General features: G+C 37.0%; 1 long non-coding RNA gene across 2 annotated transcripts; it reads right to left on the bottom strand.

The window, feature by feature from the left end:
• Positions 1 to 22,402: 22,402 nt before the first annotated feature.
• LOC110917690 lies at positions 22,403 to 23,592 on the bottom strand. 2 transcript variants are annotated; one of them, XR_002580783.2, is made up of 3 exons: positions 22,965 to 23,592; positions 22,810 to 22,863; positions 22,403 to 22,665 (listed from the first exon to the last, which is right to left on the bottom strand). It is a non-coding gene; the product is annotated as an uncharacterized LOC110917690 (long non-coding RNA). The 2 variants fall into 2 exon arrangements; XR_002580781.2 differs by having other exon boundaries at positions 22,810 to 22,869; positions 22,965 to 23,591.
• Positions 23,593 to 23,859: the final 267 nt, after the last annotated feature.

Raw genomic sequence — 23,859 nt, 5'->3', positions numbered from 1 at the left:
AACCTTCAATATTTGCATTTTTGTAACAAAATTTATGGCAAAGTTTGTATTTGAAAAACATAGCTTAAAACATATTTGTAATTGCTTGTTTAGAAAATATTTTCTAAGTGTTTGTATTTTTTAGAAAATTTTGCCATAGTTTCCTTTGAAAATGGAGGTATCCATGCTATTAAAGCATATCATTTTCTTTTCAAAAATCATCACAACAATCAACAATTATTCCCTAAATAATTTACACTTACCAAGTGCAAAAACTATTCAATTTACAATACAACATGAACTTGATCTTTCACAAAAACTTGTAGTAACTTGGTAAAGTGTTTAGTGGGTTTAGTTACCCTTTAAAGTGTGTTTATTCCTTTAAAAATCTCATTCTTAAAGAAACTAGGTGTTTACAACTTGTAATCATGTTTTACAAAAATGTTTATTTATTAGATCTTCTTGTTTCATAAGTGTTTATGCACTTGTTTTTCCACTAGAAATAGTGTAGGTTTAAGTAAGAATCAAGTTCTACTAAAAATCATATTTTGAACTTAATTTTCTTGGGAAATCATTCATCAATCTTAGATTCATAAGATTACTAGATTACTTTGATTTTTGTTTTACAAGAAATCATTCTATTCATCAAGTTCATGTCTACACAAGAAGATGATTATCTTATGTTGTCACATAATCATCCTCTCACTTGCTAGATCATGTGTTTAATCACAATCTAGCAAGCTCCATATGATGTTCAACATCATATTCTCAAGAAAACAATAAGCAAGTATTATACATACACTAAACAACTTTATTTCATCAAGATATCATCATATGTTAAGCTTTTGTTCAAGATTCATGTTCATTTCTTTTAGTGTTCTTATGATTAACAACCTAATGCATCTTTTAACCAACTAAAATAGAAGTAAACAAAGGTTACAAGGATCTTACTACTAGCTCTAAGCTAGGGAAGAAACAAGATGAAAATGGAGTGGATAAAAGCAATTGATGGAGGTCCTTCAAGATCTACAAGCACCAAGCTCTTTTTTTATGAAGTTTAACACCTTAGAATGGTCTTGTAATGGGTGAACTTGAAATGGAAAGTGGTGGTGGTGTTGGCTCTATGTTCGGCTGAAGAGAGGAGGGAAAGGGAGAAGCGATGTGGTGTAGTGAAGATGGAGATGTTGATGTGTACTTATAACCACTAATCACTATAGTCCATTGGTTTTAATGTTTCAAGAAGTACATACACGATCTTTCACAATCTAAGCAAAATCAAGATGGGATTATGTAAGATTTAGGGAAATCTTAGGTGGTGGGGTCCTTGTGACCGTAAATACCGGGGGGGGGGGGGGTAAATATAAGTTTAAATGGTAACTTGTGTAATTAGTTAGAGATTAAGTGTAATGTCTAGTGTTTTAAGTGTATGATGCATTATATAGTATGTTAGGGTGTTCGGGAACCATAACTAGCCAAGAAATAATAAAACAATGCTTCTAGCAATATTTTGGTGTTTCGGGTAATGTCCGGTTGTTCGGTTAGATACCGGCTCGTTAAAGTGTCAAGCATTACCATTTAGTGTTCATTAAGTACCCTTTTGTGACACTTTTAATTCCTGACACTTAGGAAAGCATACGAGACCATTTTGTCATATTTTTGCACCTTACTTGCTTGTTAAAAGCTGAATTTTGCTGAAGTATGCAGAATTCTGCACTTTTATTGGGTTTTAGGCACTTTCCGGCACTTAAACTATCACCAAGTGACGCAGTTTTACGGTCCTTACTTCCCTTCACACCATACTAGTGTAGTACCTTGTCTCTGGCCCTTACGGGGTCTCAAAACATCGTCTGTCTATGTACTGACATTGTCAGCATATTTCTGAGTTATCCACTAACTGTGCTAACCGTGCTTTGTGCATCGTTTATGTCACTAAGAGTTTGCATGTGAAATGATGTGACAGTATGTAATATGTGATGCACATGTATGTATGATGTAGAAATTAGAAAGCAGTTTAAGTCGTCAGTTGTAATTAAGCACAATCATTAAGCAGAAATCAATATTAATTAATTGTACGGATACCTGGATTTATGAGGGTTGTCACATTCTCCCCCTGTTAAGAAAATTTCGTCCCGAAATTTTAATTCTCCTACTAGATGCAGAGGTCTTGAGGAACAAATGTGGATATTTTGTCTTCATGCGATCTTCACGCTCCCAAGTAAATTCTGGACCGTGACGCGCGTTCCAACGAACCTTGACGAGTTTGACACTACTCCATCGCGTCTTGTTAACCTTCCAATCGGTAACCTCAATCGGTTCTTCAGTAAAGTGGAGTGTGTCGTCAATATGAACTTCGTAGGCAGGAATGACAACTGTTTCTTGAGTTGGACTCTTTTTCAAATTTGATACATGAAATGTATCATGAACGCCATTCAGCTCTGCGGGTAGATCCAACTTGTATGCTACAAGACCAATCCTTTCCAGGATCTTAAATGGTCCAACGTATCTTGGCTTCAACTTCCCACGCTTCCCAAAGCGTGCTACACCCTTCCAGGGTGAAACCTTTAACAAAACCATATCTCCCACTTGAAACTCCAAAGGTTTCCTTCTTCGGTTTGCATAACTCTTTTGACGATCGCGAGCCACCTTGATGCGCTCTCGGATCTGTATAATCTTATCAGTCGTCTCTTGAACCAATTTGGGGCCAACCAGCTTTCTATCACCCGCATCTGCCCAGCATAGCGGTGATCGACACTTGCGTCCATAGAAGGCTTCAAACGGTGCGACTTGAATGCTTGCATGGTAAATGTTGTTGTATGAAAATTCTACCAAGGGTAAGTGAGTGTCCCAACTACCACCCAAATCCATTACGCAAGCTCGCAACATGTCTTCCAATGTTTGAATCGTCCGTTTGCTCTGGCCGTCTGTCTGTGGGTGGAATGCAGTACTCAGATTCAGCTGGGAACCAAAGGCTTCTTGGAAGGATTGCGAAATCCTTGACACGAACCTTCCGTCCCTATCAGAAATAATTGAGAGAGGCACTCCATGTCGTGCAACTATCTCTCTCAGGTATAGCTCAGCAAGCTTACAAGTGTTGTCTTTTTCCTTGATTGGCAAAAAGTGGGCAGATTTCGTCAGACGGTCTACGATTACCCAAATCATGTCGTGACCTCTGGGTGTCTTTGGTAACTTCGTTATAAAATCCATGGAAATTTGTTCCCATTTCCACTTGGGTATTTCTGGTTGTTGCAGAAGACCTGAAGGCTTTTGATATTCGGCCTTTACCTTGGCACCAGTTAAACATTTGCCAACATACGTTGCAACATCGCCCTTCATTCTTGGCCACCAATAAAAATCCTTTAAATCTTGGTACATTTTATCCGATCCTGGATGGATTGAGTACCGTGACTTGTGAGCTTCATCAAAAATAACGTCTCTCAAACCACCAAAGAGAGGAACCCAAATTCGTTTCATGAAGCACAACGTTCCTTCCTTATTTGGCACCAACTGCTTCTCCATCCCACGGAGATATTCATTTTCAAGATTCTTTTCCATGAGAGCTTCTCTCTGCGCGACACGAATGCGCAATGAGAGGTCCGTTTGGATGATCATTTCCAAAGCCCTAACCCTCATGGGCTTGATTCTTTCCTTCCGACTCAAGGCATCGACGACCACATTCGCCTTCCCTGGGTGATACTTAATCTCACAATCATAATCGTTCAACAGCTCCACCCACCGGCGCTGTCTCATGTTAAGCTCTTTCTGATCGAATATATGCTTAAGACTCTTGTGATCAGTAAAGATTGTGCATCGCGTGCCATATAAGTAATGTCGCCAGGTCTTTAATGCAAACACCACCGCGCCTAATTCCAAATCATGCGTGTGTAATTTTTCTCGTGAACCTTCAGCTGGCGTGAAGCATAGGCTATAACCTTCTGACGCTGCATTAATACATATCCCAAACCTTGACGCGAGGCATCGCAATATACCACGTAGTTGTCAGTGCCTTCGGGTAGGGACAAAATCGGTGCGTCGCAAAGCTTGTTCTTCAACAGCTAAAATGCTTCTTCTTGCTTGTCTCCCCATTCGTACTTCTTGTCTTTCTGTGTAAGGGAGGTCAATGGTTGTGCGATCTTTGAAAAATCCTCAATAAATCTGCGGTAATATCCTGCCAACCCTAGGAACTGTCGAATCTCGGTTGGCATCCTCGGAGTCTCCCAATTCTTGATAGCCTCGATCTTTGTGGGATCCACATGAATTCCATCCCCGTTAACCACGTGACCAAGGAACTGAACTTCACGCAACCAGAACTCGCACTTCGAGAACTTCGCGTACAACTTTTCTTTCTTAAGTAGCTCTAAGATGGCTCTTAGATGTTGCTCATGTTCTTCCTTCCTCTTTGAGTAAATCAGAATATCATCAATAAACACGATCACAAACTTATCGAGGTAGGGCTTGCAGACTCTGTTCATCAAGTCCATAAACACGGCTGGCGCGTTTGTCAAACCAAACGGCATAACCAGGAACTCATAATGTCCATATCGAGTTCTGAAGGCAGTCTTCGGAATACTTTCCTCTTGTATTCTCAACTGGTGATAACCTGATCGAAGATCGATCTTGGAGTAAAAACTCGAACCTTGTAATTGATCGAACAGGTCGTCAATCCTTGGCAAAGGATACCGATTCTTAATAGTCAACTTGTTAAGCTCTCAGTAGTCGATGCACATGCGAAAACTACCATCTTTCTTTTTAACGAACAAAACTGGAGCTCCCCAAGGCGAGAAGCTTGGTCTGATAAATCCCTTATCCAATAGCTCCTGAAGTTGTGTTGACAGTTCTTGCATTTCTGAATGTGCAAGTCGATAGGGTGCCTTAGCTACAGGCACGACGCCTGGAACCAAGTCAATATGGAATTCGACTTGCCTTTGCGGCGGCTATCCTAGAAAGTCTTCTGGAAACACTTCAGGATACTCCTTCACGACTGGAATATCTTCTAACTTTGGCTCAGCGGCTTCTTTATCCACGATGTGTGCCAAGAAGGCAACACATCCTTTCTACAAACATTTCCGAACCTTCAAACAACTGATGATCCTTAAGGGCGTATCGCGCTTCTCTCCATGTACCACAATCGTCTCTCCATTCGCCATCGAAATGCGAATGACCTTTTCGTGACACACAATCTCTGCTCGGTTGCTTGACAACCAATCCATCCCCACTACCACGTCGAAGCTCCCCAACTCGACAGGCAGAAGATCAAGCGAAAACTCGTGCTCTCCCAGTTCTATCACGCAACCTCTGATGACTTCACTTGCTTCTACTAGCTTTCCATTTGCTAGTTCTATCGAATACGGAATGTCTAACTTACTAGCTACCAACCCAAGCATATTCTTAAACTCTAGCGATACAAAACTATAATTGGCACCAGTATCAAATAGTACAGATGCAAAGCGTTGGTTGATAGGGAACGTACCAGTAACCACATTTGGATCTTGGCGAGCTTCTCTCGCTCCGATGTTGAAAACCCTTCCTTGAGCTTGATTGAGCTTTGGGCATTCTCTCTTGAAGTGCCCCATGTCTCCACAATTAAAACAACCTGGTCCTCGACCATTACCGTTCCCATTACCACCTTGAGAGTTGTTTTGGTTGCGATTTCCACTCCCAACTTGATTTCCAAAATTACCACGGTTTCCATCACCTCCATTATTTCTTTGCCGGCGGTTTCCATTCCCATTACCTTCACGGTTGTTGTTACCAAAACCCCTTTGACCACCACGGCCAGTACCAACCCAGGATGTTTCTTTCGAGTGACCAACTCTTCCACAAGATTCACATTTTCTAGATCGGCATCGTCCATTGTGATGCAACTGACACGCATCACATTTGGGCAAGGTGCCCATATACCCATTTCCTTTGGCCTTGGCCGGTCCGTTTGCTTCATACTTCTTGTTTGTACTGCTGGTACCTTTCTTAAAGCTGGAGAACTTCCACTTGTTCTCACCGGATGACTCAACGTGAGTCTCCTTCTTCTTCTGGTCAGGAGTCAAAAACTTGTTTAACCTGATAGCTTCTTCAGTCAGTGATACACTCAAATCAATTGCCTCAGTAATTGTTGCAGGCTTTGACGATGTCACCATACTCATAATCTGAAGTGCCAACCCCCAAATGAACCGCTCGATGCGTTTGAACTCTGGATCAACCATGTATGGTACCAAGCGAGACAGATCGTGAAATCTCTAGACATATTCAGCAATTTTCGGGCCGTCCATCTTGAGGTGCCAGAATTCAGTTTCCAACTTCTGAATTTCGGCCATGGAACAGTATTTCTTCCTCATGAGCTCCTTCATTTCATCCCATAACATGGCGTAAGCAGCTTCTTCCCCCAAGGTTTGGACTTGAAGATTCCACCAGGATAAGGCACCACCTAGAAAGAGTCCTGAGATGTAGGCAACTTGATGTTCAGGAGCACACTTGCTCATCCTTATCACAGAATCCGTCTTCTCCGTCCATCTGACAAAAGCTACAGCACCCCTGGTGGCGTCGAAATTCAATGGCTTACAGTCTAAGAACTGTTTATAGGTACAGCCTGTACAAGTAACATCATTCGCAGCAAGCATTAGCTATTGCACATGGAATATCCAAATGTAATGTAATGTGTCTATGGTGACTTAACATTACCATGGGGTGGGTTGCTTCCAGAGGTACCTCCGCTATGTTCCGAGCGCAGGGCCTCGTGCTGTGCAATAGCCTGTGAAATCCTTTCCTGTAACTCTGCCTCTGTAGTGGGCAAACGAGTTTCCCTTCGTGGAGGCATCTTCTATAAGATGATTGTATAGGTTAGGTCATAAATAGTATAGTAAGTATGTAACATGCATTTGTAATACCATTTATCAACACAAGTAAACATATAACATCCCATGTCATAACACAAACAAGTAATTCCAACAACGTATATAATGAGAATGTTGCGATTGAGCTTTCATATATCAAGACCACAAGTACAGTTTTACATGTTTCACAATATATCATACATAAAAAGAGACTAAGGGTCATATCACCTTGTCCGAATCGTCTAACAAACTACATCAGTCAAAAGTCAATAAGTCAAAAGTCACACTGTGGTCTTCAAAAAGCTGTGCAATCTGGCTCAATAGCTGCACTCTCACCAAAAGTATGCTACCTGCATTAAACCAAAAACCCCTATGCTGATGGTGGAGGTGGAGGTGGAGGAACGAATAGCAACCTGCGCAAATGCGCTAAATCCTCCTCGAGAGCATGAACGATACGCAACAGATAGCTAACCTGCTGCTCCATAGTAAGAAAACGGACATCGAAATCTGGGTATGGCAGAAGTGAAGGAAGCGGAGCCGTGAATGGTGACTGACAAGGACAAGACGGAGGACGCGGGATCCTCTCTAACTCCATGACTCTCATATACAGCATCTCCTGCTGGAGCTGCAGCGATAAAAGCAAATCATCCCTCGTGTATCCAATGTGGAAGGGATGGTATGGATCAGATACAGACATCATGTTGGGCGGAAACCAAATAAGTGGCTCGCCCGAGGGTGCAGAAAAAGGAAAAGTGTGTGTAAACTGTGACATGAAAGGATCGGCTGCTGACACAGGTGGTATATGACTGGGCTGCTGACTCGATGGTCCTTCCCCCGGTCGGGGAGGAGGGATATCCTGAAGGAACGTAACCGGTAAATCTGTGCGGTGAATGTCAGACTCATGTGGGTGAAACGAGGCGATATCAATGGGTGCATGTACAAGTGCAGGTGGGGGAGTGACAGGTCTAACAAAAGGAGGATAGTCGTCGTCATCTTCGATCCACCCATTGCGGGTGTGTGCATATCTGGGGTCAATCTGTGCTGCAAAAGGAGCACGATCAACCAGTACAGGGATCGGGTCAGGTAATGGTGGTGCAACAACTGGAATGTCAACGGGTGCAGGGTCGTGCTAAGGCAAAGGATCGTGAGCAGGTATAGGCTCAGGTATAATCATAGGCTCAGGGTCAGCTGGAGCAAGCTCAAGATCGGCGGGCATTGGCTCGAGATCAGCGGGTACATCAAAGAGCTGATCATCAGGAACAAAATCGACCTCATGCTCAGGATCCACATCAGGATCAACAGGTGCGTCAAAAGGCTGATCATCTAGGACAAACTCAATCTCATGCTCTGGGTTAAAGTCGCGTGGAAAGACAGGATCAAACTCATCCTCAAACTCGAATTCCTGTGGAGGAATAGGTGCAGCAGACATAGCAGTGTCAGAATCAGAATCGGTGGGATAACGCTGTAATCCCAGTGCGTGCAGTGTAGTAGATGACACAGACTCAAACGAATTAGGACCAGAACGGTCAAACGAAATCTCAACGACAGGAACCTCGATAAGCGGAACAGCAATGACATCGGCAACTGGAGCTCCATCATCCTGGGCACCCTTAGGGGGACCCTCAATAAAAAGATTGATGTCATCATCGGACATAGCATCAAGAGGCAGATCCTCAAGAGGAAATGCAACAAGAGGAAAAGGAGCAGGGATCTGAATAAGAAGTAGATCCTTGCCAGGAAGACCATCAGCTAGTGGTATATCATCTCCAAACTCTGGTAAAGCAAACGGCTGAAAATCATCATCGTCGCTACTCGTGGTGTCCGATGTAAAAAACCTCAGGGTCTGTGGCTATCTCATCATCCGAGACTATGGCCAAAGGGTCTATGGTATCTGATACTCCACTATCAGAAGAGGACATGGTGTCTGTGACAAAACAATCGCACATATGCACATATATCAATAATCATCAAATAAACATGTAAGTCATAACAATATAAGCATGTATTCATCCTAGTCTTCCCAGACTATCCCACTCAGCCTCTCAGACTTAACCTCCTAGCCCCTCAGACTAAAACCCTCCCAGTTTCTCAAACTGACTACCCAGTCTCTAAGGCTCAATTTTCCCAGTCTCTAAGACTAAACCTCCCTAGTCTCTAAGATTGAACCTCCCTAGTCTCTAAAACTGAACCTCCAGTCTCTAAGACTGATTTCCTCCAGTCTCTAAGACTGAATTATGAACATAAGTTTTGAAGTGTATTTTTGTGCCTTTTGTTTGTAAAAATGTTTGGTTCCCTGGATCTGGACATTTTGTGTATGCAATGTAAAAAATTTTTTCGTGAGAGCCCTAATGATCGTAGTCTAGGTTCGAGAAAGAATCCTAGTTCGCTAGAATCGAAGCTCTGATACCAAGCTGTCACACCCTGACTTTTGCGGAAGCGTGGTTATTGGTGTGACTTCTTAATACGATAGCATTCAATCATAACAATGCTATATGATAAAAACATGAGATGTTCATCCATTAATTAAGTTTAGAAAATACCACAACATACTTGTCTTGAAAACATCGACACCAAATTAAGTTACAAACCATGACATGTTCAACTGAGTTCATAAAGACTCCACAAAAGAATTTAAATAAACCCTGAGTTTAGAAACATGTATCCCGTCCAGGAATAGGATACACCCCCTACACTCAACAACCATGGATACCATCTTTTATTCACGACGCCACTTGAAGGCACATGCATACACCTGCCAAATCCGTTTAGTTCCCTGAAATACATGTAGTTTGAAAAACATCAACAAAAGTTGAGCAAGTTCATGTGTTTGTATAAGTATGTATAAACCTTTGTAAACAGTGTATGTATGTATGTCCCAGTATGAAAGCAAGCAAGGAAAAGATTACCAATGGTTTGCAAGGCCACTGGTATGTGTGACGGCTTAGGAAGACTCAAACCTAGCAAAGTTGTACCGGGCTTCCGGCTGGAAGACATAGTCACCCTGTGGGCCACCCTGGTCCTCATGGGTGTGGGTTCGCTACACCCAGATAGATCTATCACTCATGCCCCTCGGTCCTGATACGAGGATTAATGGTCCCAAGTATCCGCCGACCCAATCACATGATCTATGGTTCTTTCCTAGGCTAATCATACCAATAGTATTCATATGTAATTCTTTGTAACATGTATTTCACCCCCGAAGTTAATAAACAAAACAGTTTAAAAGAAAAGGGGGACATGAACTCACCGTATTGCATCTTCAGAATCGTAACCCAAAATCTCTTCAGCAAACCCGACTACCTACAACGTGCTAGGGTCTATTAGACGAACGGGCCGTGCCTTCCCTTTGTATTTACGTTTCTTTTATGTTTCCATTATTATTCCAAGTTATAATTTCTTGTTAAAATAAATTATTTTAACTTTAAATTATATTTAATTTTGGAATAATTGTTTAAACACTATTTCTGTATTAATACTTCTCAAGTATTTAATTTCGTATTTTCCTTCCCAACGGTGGGGGCATTTTATACATGTACTTTCGTATTCTCGGATAATATATTTTTAAGTCTCACTTAGAAAAATATGTATGTAAACTCATTTTGTCTAAAAATAATGTAAATTCAAGAAAATATATATTTTTCTCAAAAATCATATATCTTCTAATATTCTAGGAAAAATATATTTTTATCTCCCAAAAATAATATATTTTCTTCTTGATGAAAATATACATAAGTTGGTAATATGTACAAAATCACATTTTCATTTCTTATTCCCAAAATAATATTTACCCAAGATAGATTGTAATGGTATTTTCCGGAATATTTGTAAGTTACGTTCTTCACAATATTAAGTGTGTAACTTATATATTTATTCCTTTTGATTTTTGGTATTATGTTAAGTTATATTATTTTACCCTAAAATAATATAACTATTTCACAAAGTATACAAATATTCACACAAGTGTCTCCATATATATATATATATATATATATATATATATATATATATAGGACAATGCTAGACAGAAAACCCTCATTTAGGTACAAAACTCTGAAAACCCAAATCTCCCCCCATTTTTACCCACCCTCCCGACATTTTTTTTTTGAAAAAAATTACACATGTAATATACATGTTTTAGAGTGTTTTGGGCCAAAAAAAACAAAAAAGCGCCGAAGGGATTTTTTAAAAAAAATAAACAAATTTCAGTGCCTAACATGTGTTAGGCAAAAAAGACAGAAATTGCTGAATTTTTTTTTAAATTATCCCTTCGGCGCTTTTTTGATTTTTTTGGCCCAAAAGTCTTAAAAACATGTATATTACATGTGTTATTTTTTTCAAAAAAAAAGAAAAATGTCGGGAGGTTGGGTTTTCTAGGATTTTTATATAGATAGGGTTTTCTATATAGCCCAACCCTATATATATATATATATATATATATATATATATATATATATATATATATATATATATATATATATATATATGGGAGGGTTATCTTGAGAACGCTAAATATTGCGAGAACCCTGAGAACGAATGAAAAAACCAATCAAAACCATTTTTTTTAATACAAAACTCATTGTAATTAAGATACAACATCAAAAAAATAATTTAGAACATCAAATAATTCCATTTTCCTTTCAAAATCACTCTTTTTAGATTTTTTACACATGTGTAAATATAACAGATTTACACATGTGTAAATGGCAAACTTACACATGTGTAAATTTTCTTTATTTACGAATTCACGTAAATTTAAACGTGTAAATTAAATTTCTCACATTGTATTCGAATAATAATGATAAGTGTAGAAAATTTTTTTGAATTTGATTCCTTTTTGACCAAGTTCTCGCGATTTTTTCATTTGTTCTCACGGTTCTCACAATATTTAGTGTTCTCATTTAAACCCTCCCCTATATATATATATATATATATATATATATATATATATTCTACATATATATATTTACCCATTTTTATTTATAACAACAACCTCCAATATTTGCATTTTTGTAACAAAATTTATGGCAAAGTTTATATTTGAAAAACATAGCGTAAAACATATTTGTAGTTTCTTGTTTAGAAAATATTTTCTAAGTGTTTGTATTTTTTAGAAAATTTTGCCATAGTTTCCTTTGAAAATGGAGGTATCCATGCTATTAAAGCATATCATTTTCTTTTCAAAAATCATCACAACAATCAACAATTAATCCCTAAATAACTTACACTTACCAAGTGCAAAAACTATTTAATTTACAACACAACATGAACTTGATCTTTCACAAAATCTTGTAGTAACTTGGTAAAGTGTTTAGTGGGTTTAGTTACCCTTTAAAGTGTGTTTATTCCTTTAAAAATTCATTCTTAAAGAAACTAGATGTTTACCACTTGTAATCATGTTTTACAAAAATGTTTATTTATTAGATCTTCTTGTTTCATAAGTGTTTATGCACTTGTTTTTCCACTAGAAATAGTGTAGGTTTAAGTAAGAATCAAGTTCTACTAAAAATCATATTTTGAACTTAGTTTTCTTGGGAAATCATTCATGAATCATAGATTCATAAGATTACTAGATTACTTTGATTTTTGTTTTACAAGAAATCATTCTATTCATCAAGTTCATGTCTACACAAGAAGATGATTATCTTATGTTGTCACATTATCATCCTCTTACTTGCTAGATCATATGTTTAATCACAATCTAGCAAGCTCCATATGATGATCAACATCATATTCTCAAGCAAACAATAAGCAAGTATTATACATACACTAAACAACTTTATTTCATCAAGATATCATCATATGTTAAGCTTTTGTTCAAGATTCATGTTCATGTCTTTTAATGTTCTTATATTAACAACCTAATGCATCTTTTAACCAACTAAAATAGAAGTAAACAAAGGTTACAAGGATCTTACTACTAGCTCTAAGCTAGGGAAGAAACAAGATGAAAATGGAGTGGATAAAAGAATTGATGGAGGTCCTTCAAGATCCACAAGCACCAAACTCTTTTGTATGAAGTTTAACACCTTAGAATGGTCTTGTAATGGGTGAACTTGAAATGGAAAGTGGTGGTGGTGTTGGCTCTATGTTTGGCCGAAGAGAGGATGGAAAGGGAGAACAGATGTGGTGTAGTGAAGATGGAGATGTTGATGTGTACTTATAACCACTAATCTCTATTGTCCATTGGTTTTAATGTTTCAAGAAGTACATACACAATCTTTCACAATCTAAGCAAAATCAAGATGGGATTATGTAAGATTTAGGGAAATCTTAGGTGGTGGGGTCCTTGTGACTGTAAATACCAGGGGGGGGGGGGTAAATGTAAGTTTAAATGGTAACTTGTGTAATTAGTTGGAGGTTAAGTGTAATGTTTAGTGTTTTAAGTGTATGATGCATTATATAGTGTGTTAGGGTGTTCGGGAACCATAACTAGTCAAGAAATAATAAAACAATGCTTCTAGCAATATTTTGGTGTTTCGGGTAATGTCCGGTTGTTCGGTTAGATACCGGCTCGTTAAAGTGGCAAGCTTTACGGTTTAGTGTTCATTAAGTACCCTTTTGTGACACTTTTAATTCCCGACACTTAGGAAAGCATACAGGACCATTTTGCCATATTTTTGCACATTACTAGCTTGTTAAAAAGCTAAATTTTGCTGAAATATGCAGAATTCTGCACTTTTAGTGGGTTTTAGGCACTTTCCGGCACTTAAACTATCACTTAGTGACGCATTTTTATGGTCCTTACTTCCCTACACACCATACTAGTGTAGTACCTTGTCTCTGGCCCTTACGGGGTCTCAAAACATCGTCTGTCTATGTACTGACATTGTCAGCATATTTCTGAGTTATCCACTAACTGTGCTAACCGTGCTTTGTGCATCGTTTATGTCACTAAGAGCTTGCATGTGAAATGATGTGACAGTATGTAATATGTGATGCACATGTATGTATGATGTAGAAATCAGAAAGCAGTTTAAGTCATCAGTTGTAATTAAGCACAAATCAATATTAATTAATTGTACTGATACCTGGATTTATGAGGGTTCTCATAACATAACATTATTTGTGATAAAAACCAGCTGTGGTTAATGGTCATAAGTTGTTGGGTTCATAAAGTAATCATTTATGGGGTTCGGGTGACTAAACAAGTTATGTCCAGAACATTATAGCTGACTTTAATCGGCTGTAACTAGGTCAAATTTTATCAAAATTTAATGTTTCTTGAGATTATGGATGTTGAACTTCTGGGAAATACCTTTAAATGGAGGTTACTCCTATGTCTATTTATAATGGAGGTTATTAGAATATGTATATAAATTATAAAATGAAAATTATTAAAATATAATATCCTATTTATCACATACAATCGTGAATAAAAAATAATTTTTATTTAGATTAGGTTTGACATTTTTAACAATTCTTTGCGATCTACGTAATTTAAAAAACATTAGTAATTTCCTTAATATTCGTAATTCAACTTTCTCAAGTTATGGTGTTTTCTATTTAATTTTTTTAAGACCTCTATGTTTTGAAAATTCACAAAATTTATTTTGGTAAAATTTCGTCAAAAAGAAATATTATTATATGGTAAAACGTTTGTCAACATGAACTAGTTTGGGCCGTTTAGTAAAGGTAATTAGTCGAAACTAGTAGAAGCACCTGACGGGTTCCGTTTGTTACCTTCATATTTTTAATAGAAAAGGGGAGCAACGCAAGAGAAGGTGGCTCTTGATAACCGGGTTAACTACCAATGATGATAGTAAAATTTAGTATTATCGTTGGAGTCGAATGACTTTCGTCCAATATTTATGTACATAAGCAAAATAGGATCGTTCAAATAAAACTAACAAAACTATTGTCCGAAGATAATAGGCATACAATAATAGGATCATTCAAATAAAACTAACAAATCTATTGCCCGAACACGATAAACATACCGGAACAATTGCTTTCCAAAGATATCGGGTGTTGGTTTGATTGAACCATGCTTGTAATTATGTATATTATTAGGCAGAAAACATTTGGTTGTGATTAAGCTGCTATGTGTTTAAAAGGGATACAAAATATCAACAATCGCAGTTACATGTGTTAGTATAACCCGGGTTCAAATGAACGAGATAAGAGTTGACAATCTTGGATACGATCTCATTTACAAGTTTATTTCTGGATAAGAGAAGTGGGTTGAAAAAAATAATAAAATATATTAAGCATGCAAGTGTGTTTTATATTTCTTGTTTCCTTCTCTATTATTTTTTTTTCTTGAATTCCTTGAGGCAAGGAAAGATTTAATCTTGAGGAGATTTGTTAGATGCATGTTTAGAAATATCTTATCATTTTTTAGCGTCCATTTACATTGCATGTTAAACAATTAGATCATGCATATTACATCATATTGGGAAATAAATGCCTTGGTGGGATGAAATCTACTTGGAATCATTTTTATTGTTTGTGTTGATGCATATAGGCGTTTGCTTAGGAACACAATGAGGAATGGAAGTGTGGAAAGAAATCTTGAAGACAAAAGTTTCTGGACCAAGACTAGATGGAGCTAAACGACAAAAAAGTTACGGTTACAGATTTAATTGCTAATGCAGTTAACAATTAAATTGATGGAACTCGATTTCTGACTCAAACTTTGAAGATAGGTCAAGAAGACAATTGAAATGGCAATTAATTCTACGTGAAAGTATAACAATGAAAGTTTGGAAATTTCAATTAAAATACTATATTAGGTTAAATGATGAAAAGAAAGGTATGGCCGTCGGTTATGTGGTTTTTAAGGCTATGCGGTATGGGGGACGTCCCCATACCGTCGAGCTCCGGCGCCGCCATCAAGACCATCCCGCCCCCCCACGTCCCCGTCCTCTCCGGCGTCATCTAGACGATCTCGACGATCCAACCTGGTGGCCCCCATTGATGATTTCGACCGTTAATAAAAAAAAAATTAACAACCCACCACCGCCGGGAACGACTATGGTGGTTGTGGTGGTTGTTGCGACGGTGCCGACGATCCAAATCTAGAGAGAGAAGCTAGAGACCTTGACGGCGAGCGTGTGGCCGTTGGTTCCAGGTTTGAGGTCACCTACCTTGACGAACACCGGCTTCCGCTTCACTACTGTTGTTGTTGGTGGCGGTTGTTGGTTGTTGTCTGTGTCGGCAGAAATGAAGAAATTGAAAGTGGTTTGTCCCCAAATTGATAAACTCCTAACCCTAGAAATGGTGAAGATGTATATGTATCTAACAAGTGAACAACCACCTTTGAGATTTGGAATGTGGCAAAAGGTTACCCGGCCCTATGGTTTTCATTTGTTTACTTTAGACTCATTATATATAGTATGAACTTTGGTTTTGTTCAATACGTTGAAATTGTTTGTGCTTTAAGTTTATTTTTCTTTTAAGTTTATGTTTTTTTTTAAGTTTATGTTTATTTGTTAAATGTTAAAAAAAAGTAGAAGATTAAAAAAATAAAAACATAAAAGTGGTGGGGGTATGATCATCTAGGACCATCCTCCATACCCTCTACTTTTGTGGGATGGATCATCCTTGGGATGACTATGATGTGGCGCCTACGTGGCGGATCATCCTCCCTTAGAGGACCATCACCATACCCTCTAGCCTAAGAGTTATTGACTTGTTAGTCTTGAAGTTATGCCTTGGGACCGGGCTGGTAAGAGAAACCAAAAACACAAGTATAGGTCGGCTATAAAAAAAGGAATCTTGGACTGCAATTAAGATCATCACGATATCTTTGACAAGTGCATCACGGATACGGATTGATACAAGAAATACGAAATGAATCAACAAATTGCCTTGGTTTTGAAATTAGTTTTCAACTTCTGAATTTTTCAATCACTTTACTTAGAGTTTTTTTTTGAATCAAAGAAAATCTAAAAATAAAAATTTTCTTTACATTCTAGTTAAATGAAAAACCCCCTTTTCAAAACAACCGTATTTGAATAAAATTGTTTTGGCATAATTAGTTAATATGTATTCCTTGAGGACCCGAGTCTACTTCCATTCATATTATTCTTAGTGGATTCGACAACCAACATGTAATTTCTACGCTCTTGTTCTAGATGCATCACATTTACGTTGTACATAGCTTGCATTAGTAGTCATTTCATATAAAAAAAATACATCAAAATGACAATAAAAAAATGCATAGCTCATTTTTGTTCTGTTGATAGTGATTTGACATAAATGAAAGATGATATAAAATTTCTATCATGTCAAAGCTTAGGCACGAAATGGTAACTTTGGGGAGGAAAACATAGATAAGTCGGGATATGTTGATAGGTTCGACCCTAACATACGAACGCTAATGCTATATGCGATAATTTAGTAGATATATATGTGTTTGCTTTCCCATCTTCTCATGCTTGTGGTTAAAGATAGAGTCCAGACAAAAGTCATTTGAGTTTGTATCACAAACCATATTTCCCATATCATAACACCTATAAAATTATTAATCAAAAAAATAAAGTGGTGAAAATTGACCTCATATGATATTTTAGGTAATAAAAAGAGGCAGGAAATTATAAGTGGTGAAAATTGACCTCATATTCAATTGCTGATGCACACATTTCAGATCATTTTATGCATCTTGTTTTGATCAAAGGTTGCCCTCATACTTTCTATTTATGGTAAAAACAATTAACTTCTCTGTTTTTTTCTAATGTACTTCCGTTATTCTTTTAAACTTCACTGCTTAAGGGGGTATAGAAAAGATGAACTTTAACTTGGCCCGGTTAGCCACTTGTTCCGAACTCACACACATGAGTGGCACAAGGCAGGTTGAGTCAATATGTCAAAGTAGGTTTGGTTAACGCACAACGTCACAAATACTTATAAACTGGTCAAAGCAGGTTAGATTTTAGACTTTCATGGTGCCTTGTCAGTCTTTTTTTCATTCATTAAAAGTACAGTACTATTATTGGTTTTTATGCTATTTTTGAATGTGATAAAATAAGATGGATGGCGTTGTTGTTTTCGGTCGAGCGGGGCTTGAAGTGGTGGTACGATGGTGTGGTATAACTTGGGGCGAGAGAGAACAACTTCTTCCCGGCATCCTAGGACCAATAAAGAATAGGTTATTTGGTTTGTTGTTTAAGGATTTCCTAATGGAAAAATGATGATATTATTCTTTTTTATAACACATCACACATGATATGTTGGTGTATGCCTGCCACTGTATATCGTCCACTCCGTAAGCAAAACATGGGACTTAATGGACACGGCTGTAGTCACCATATGCCTGACTAGCATTGTGATAGTCTACATCACAGACACGCGGTTTCACACATTTGTGAGCCGAAACGAGAGGCTGAAACAGTTTGGAAAGCCGTTGGTCCCAAATCTTGATGCAGGGTTGTCGTGCTACTCTAGACACCCTAATTATTTTGGTGAGCAGTTATGGTGGTGGGGTCTGGTTGTATTTGCTTGGAACCTTGTGCGTAGCTGGGTCTTTATTGGTGCACTGACTAACAACTTGTGCCTGGCTTATGTGACCATACTGGTTGAAAGAAAGATGGTTAAACTTGAGTATAGGTCTGAATAATATAAATTGTACCAATAGAAAATCTATGTGGGTGCCATAGTTCAAATCACTTGTAATACAGGTGCCTAACATAAAGGATTGGTTGACTTTTATAGGGCTGAACAGTATAAATTGTACCGGTAGAAAATCTGTTTGTGTGAGATCGGTGTTTATTGAAATATTAATATAAACTTTTGTATCTATCTTCTTATAGAGATAAATAGTTTGATCTTATTTTTCTGTTTACTGTTATGAGTTGATTTTGTTTATGAAGTAAACAATTGTGTTTAGCACATTAATTGTTATTTTTTTATAAAAGATGGAGACAAGATTTACTTGATCAAATAAAATAAGGCAGATAGATTTCAATGGTCATTATTTTTTATTTTCTAACTTAATTTAAAAGAATAGGAGAAATAAACAATTATAAAAATGTGGAAAATATAAGAAATTACATAATACATTAATTCGTTAAAGCTTATTTACTCGATCATAATAGGGATGAATTTAGTATCATACGGGTATTGAAAGTACCGATTTTGAAAATTACCAAAAGTGGATATCAACACCTAAAGTGCTTGGTACACTATGGTACGGTATTTAAAGGTAAAATGTGGTAAAATACCATACTGTACAAAAGAGTAAAGTCCTTTTTGAGTCCCTGCGGTTTGTGCATTTTAACTATTTGAATCCAAAAACTAAACATGTCTTGATTTGAGTCCATGTGGTTTGTATTTTTAACCCTTTGAATCCAAAATGAAACCTCATCCAACCCTTTGAGTCCCTGTGGTTTGTATTTTTAACCCTTTGAATCCAAAATGAAACCTCATCCAACCCAAATAGAAATGATTGATAAACTAATAGAAATGACTATTACTTTGCAAAATGTCCGAATCACACAAATTATTACTTTGGAAGCTGATTGAAAATGGTGCACTTGTCAAGCAAAAACTTGGTGAAGTCCGAATCACACAGATTATTGCATAAAACCTTTACTAATGGAAATATAGTATTATTTATATCTTTTTCAGTTTTAATAAACATTTTCACACTGAAAATTAATTGATATGGACGGAAGGTGTTTCGGGCCAACCCACACTACCTGGCCGTATGGACTCTACCAAACACTCCTAAGGATCGTATTTACTCTTACACATTCTTTGTTACTTAAATAGTTATCCCTAATTTAAGAATTTCGAGCATATTGATTTTGTTTACAAGTGGAAATATGGATGGGCGGACAAACTGGGTACTAGGTTAAAAGAGGACAGACATGTTGGTTAATGGGTCAAAAGAGGGGTTGTTTAAAAGTGTCTTTTTTAACATACGTTGAGTTGACTCGAACCACTTTTATGTGCATTTTCGGAAACTTTGATGAATAGTCATTGCATTAAATAGTATTTTATATTTTACTAATTTCAAATGTTTAAATTGTTGTACCAATTGGATATGCACTCTTTTTTAGCTAAGCATTTTATATTTGACGAGTTACGAAACCAAAATAACTCAAATCGGCTCATTCCTAATTACTAACTATCATGCATTGAAAGTCAAATAATGTATCTACACTGCTGGATAGCAAAGGTCGAATATAGGACACAAATGCGAAGGCTTTAAAATGATTATTCACCATAGGATGGAAAACTGGTTATACTGGAAAAGTAAGAACCAAAGGCTCTAAACCAAGTGATTGCAGGGGATTTGCTAAAAGTATTAATGGAAATTGGATTAGCTTTGCTTATGAGTTGACTTTATTGCATATTATCTTTGTCGGGGGTTTTCCTACATGACCCTGTTAGTTTGTGGTACTAATTCAACCCGATTTTTTCATCTTCAAGAAGTTGTTAATTATGGACGAAAGACAACACTTATGTAATTTCGGTACGGTACAATATTTCACCCACTTTTTATCTTTGGGATATACAGTGGGAAACATGCAGCCACCTTGACAAAAGGTGTCGAGGCTCGGTTAATTTGGGTTTTGTTTTGTGTCAAATAAAATTTAGATAATAAATAGGCTAATTCTATCCCATGCACTTGATTTTTTTAGACAACGTCCTGCTCACGTATCTGTAAGATTTGTTTTAAGACTTCTTTTCTTAATTAGTAGTTCATACAAGTGTCGAGTGTTTGATTTTACAACTTATTTACTCAATACTATCGATTCGGGCCATGTTTTCTATCAAATATATAATTGAGTTAAAACGGAGTCCAATTTGTATTTTAATGCATGGTTAGATCACTCTTCGATCTTATTTTGATTAGTTTTAGTTATTGAATTAAAAATATTTTTGATTGCCTAATATATTAAAACAAATTAAAAATAAAATGGGCCAACTGACTAAGCGACCCATAAGATTAGGTTTCACGAAATGTCTAGGTTCATGAATTCAACACACTTAGGGGAGTTTGATTCGCGGAATGATTTGGAATTGAAATTGGAATTTGTATAGAAATTAGAATTTGAAGGAATTGGATTTGGAATTTAAACATTTCAATTGGAATTCGAAATTGTTGGAATTGGAATCTCAATTCCATTTTTGTTGTGTTTGGTTGTCAAATGAGTTAGAATCTATCACCCCTACATCCACAACCATCAGTTCGGGTCGAAACGGTTCACGTCGAAACGGTTCGGATCGAAACGGTTCGCATCGAAACGGTTTGATTCGAAATGGTTCGCGTCGAAACGGTACAGGTTGAAACGATACGGGTCGAAACGGTTCGCGTCGAAACGGTTCGCGTCGAAACGGTTCGCGTCAAAACAGTTCGATTTGAAACGGTTTGGGTCGAAACGATATGGCTTGAAACAGTTTGCGTCGAAACGGTTTGGGTCTAAATGGTACGAGTCGAAAATGTTCGCGTCGAAACGGTACGGGCTGAAACGGTTTGGATCCAAACTAGTATGGGTCGAAACGGTTCGGATCAGATCGAAACAGTTGTGGTGAAGAAGAGAAAGAAGACACTTTAGAGGTTCAAAGTGTTATTTATGTACTTTTGTTTATTGTAAATTAATTTTTCCTAACCCGGGAAGTTCCCGGGTGATAGCCTAGTATATTATAAATAAGCTTTAGTTTGTCAAGAAGAAACATATCTCTATATTAATAAATCAAAATAAACATACACTTGAGAAGTTTTCATTTTTTTTTATTGTATAACAGTTAGTGTTTTTAAAATTGGACACGTGACAATTTTTTTTTACATCCTATACCTCTTGATTTTCATTCAAACCATTTAAATGAGATTAAAATGTTATTGTATAATTGTTACTGTTTTTATATTTTATTATAATATAAAATATTAATTTATTTAATAGATGTTTTAAACATACAGTAAAAAAGTCGTTTTAAAGAATAAGAAGTTGTTGTCACACTGACATTATTTGAAATTGTTTATTAAAAGTATAATTTTTACTAATAACTAAGTATATATTTAGATAAGTCAAAAGTAAATAATCAATATCTAAGTAAAGAATAAAATATTTATTAGTATTAAGTTGTTAAATAATTTTTTATTGTTTTGTATTAATTAATTAATTAATAATAATAAAAATAATAATAATAATAATAATAATAATAATAATAATAATAATAATAATAATTATGGTTAATTGAAGAAGAGAATGCGATATGGCATTAAGTAGACTCTTGTTTTAGGATGAGAATGCATGTGGCGTTATTAGGGGTGCAAACGAGCCGAGCCGAGCCGGAGCTCGATTAATTTATGAGAGCTCGGGCTCGAGCTCGGCTCGTTTGTATTTTATCAAGCTCGATCCCGGCTCGTTTATTATCTATTAATTAGTATATTAAATAAAAATAATATAAATAGTAGGCTTTTTAGGATTGCGAGCTCGATAAGTAAAGCTCGGGCTCGTTTACTAAATAAGCTTATTTTTAGGTTCGAGGTCGGCTTGTAAACAAGTTTAAATAAGCTCGGCTCGACTCGGCTCATTTACACTAAGGCTCGATAAGGCTCGACGAACCTAACGAGCTTCACATGTGAGGCTCGAGCTCGGGCTCGATAAACAAACGAGCTTTGTTTTGAACTTAACACTGAGGCCGAAATAAGTTTTCCAAACTCTTCAAAATTGCCATAACTCCATGCCTGTAAGCCTAAAGCCAAATAAACATAGGATAAAAATGCGTAACACAAGCCAAAGTTGGCTCGACACCCCAGGACCCACGCATGTGACCCGATTTGCCCTTATGTATTCTTTTAACAAATTTAAACCCAAAAGGGAAATACACCTGTTACATCACATGTTGATCTAGGCAAAACAGGCCCGATGTTGGGACGAACACAATACTTCTTCAGATTCGTCGTCTTCACCTAAAAAAATCAAACCCAAATTTCAAAACAATTTCCAATCCTAATCCCAAACAAACATCCCCATATTAAATATTAAATATTAAATATTCAACAACCCATCTCAGATCAACAAAAATATCCCGCATTTCAATCATAATTATTTACCTTAAAGGCTACATGATTCTCTGTTTTATTCGATAACTGAAGCGAGCATGAGATCTGTTTCTTCAATTCAACCGATTTGCAAAAAACAGAAACAAAAAAGATTAAAAATAAAACAAATTGCGGGTTTAGATCGGTGATGAAATGGGGAAACTTACATGGGAATTTGGGTTCTAATGGTTCGACATTGAGGAGCTCCCCTGTACTCATTTTTGTTTTTGCGTTGGATTTACAAAAGGAAAAGGAATCATAAAAGAATCTTTGTGATTTAGGAAAATAATCAGTTGGCTTACCTTAAGATACCGCTCTAGTTCTAGGCGAGTGACCTGCTTCTGATTCAACTTCAGATGAACTGAACTGTCACTGTCTGAATCTGTATAGGGTGCGGCTATTGACCCTAGTGAACCATAACAGTCGTTCATCCGACCCACTTCAGCTCATCACCTCAGCCTCCTTATGTTGCTACCGGAGAAGCAACCTTAACCGCCGTCGTCGGGATTAGACGTGAAACCCTAGCCGTCATCTGTTCTGCTTCGGTGACATAAACCCTAAGGAGATCAGTAAGGTTGAAGAGAGAGAGAGCAGGTGCGAGATGAGATTGAGATCTGAATGGAGAATGCATTGAGATTTGTTTATCAATATGGTGTTAATGAGAAAGGCTAGATCTTGAATCCTTGGAGAAAAACCCTAGATCCAGATCTGGAATCGCCAGAGAGAAAGAGAGAGGTGCAGGGAAGCGGGATTTTGAAATGTTTTGAAATGAATGAAGGTGAAACCTAATGGTATCCCATGTTTTTTTAGTAGAAGGTTATAAGTGGAAAGTGATGTTTTTTGATGCTTAAAAGACTTGTACATCATGCTTTAGGAGTGTTTTAAGAAAATTTCAATGACCTTAAGAAGTTCTTTGGATATGTATATTATATATAGTATAGGTAGTATAGATATAGATAATATAACGGAAATCAACATCTTTTGAAGGGGAAAATAAAAGATGAGAAGCATTTGCTTACACGTATATATTTATTGGTCGTGTAGTTATTTTAGTCTATGTGG

Source organism: Helianthus annuus, chromosome 16, assembly GCF_002127325.2.
Source record: "Helianthus annuus cultivar XRQ/B chromosome 16, HanXRQr2.0-SUNRISE, whole genome shotgun sequence".
In the NCBI taxonomy this organism is placed as follows: domain Eukaryota; kingdom Viridiplantae; phylum Streptophyta; class Magnoliopsida; order Asterales; family Asteraceae; genus Helianthus; species Helianthus annuus.
Note: the sequence above shows the minus strand (reverse complement) of the source record. Positions and strands in the feature narration are given on the sequence as shown.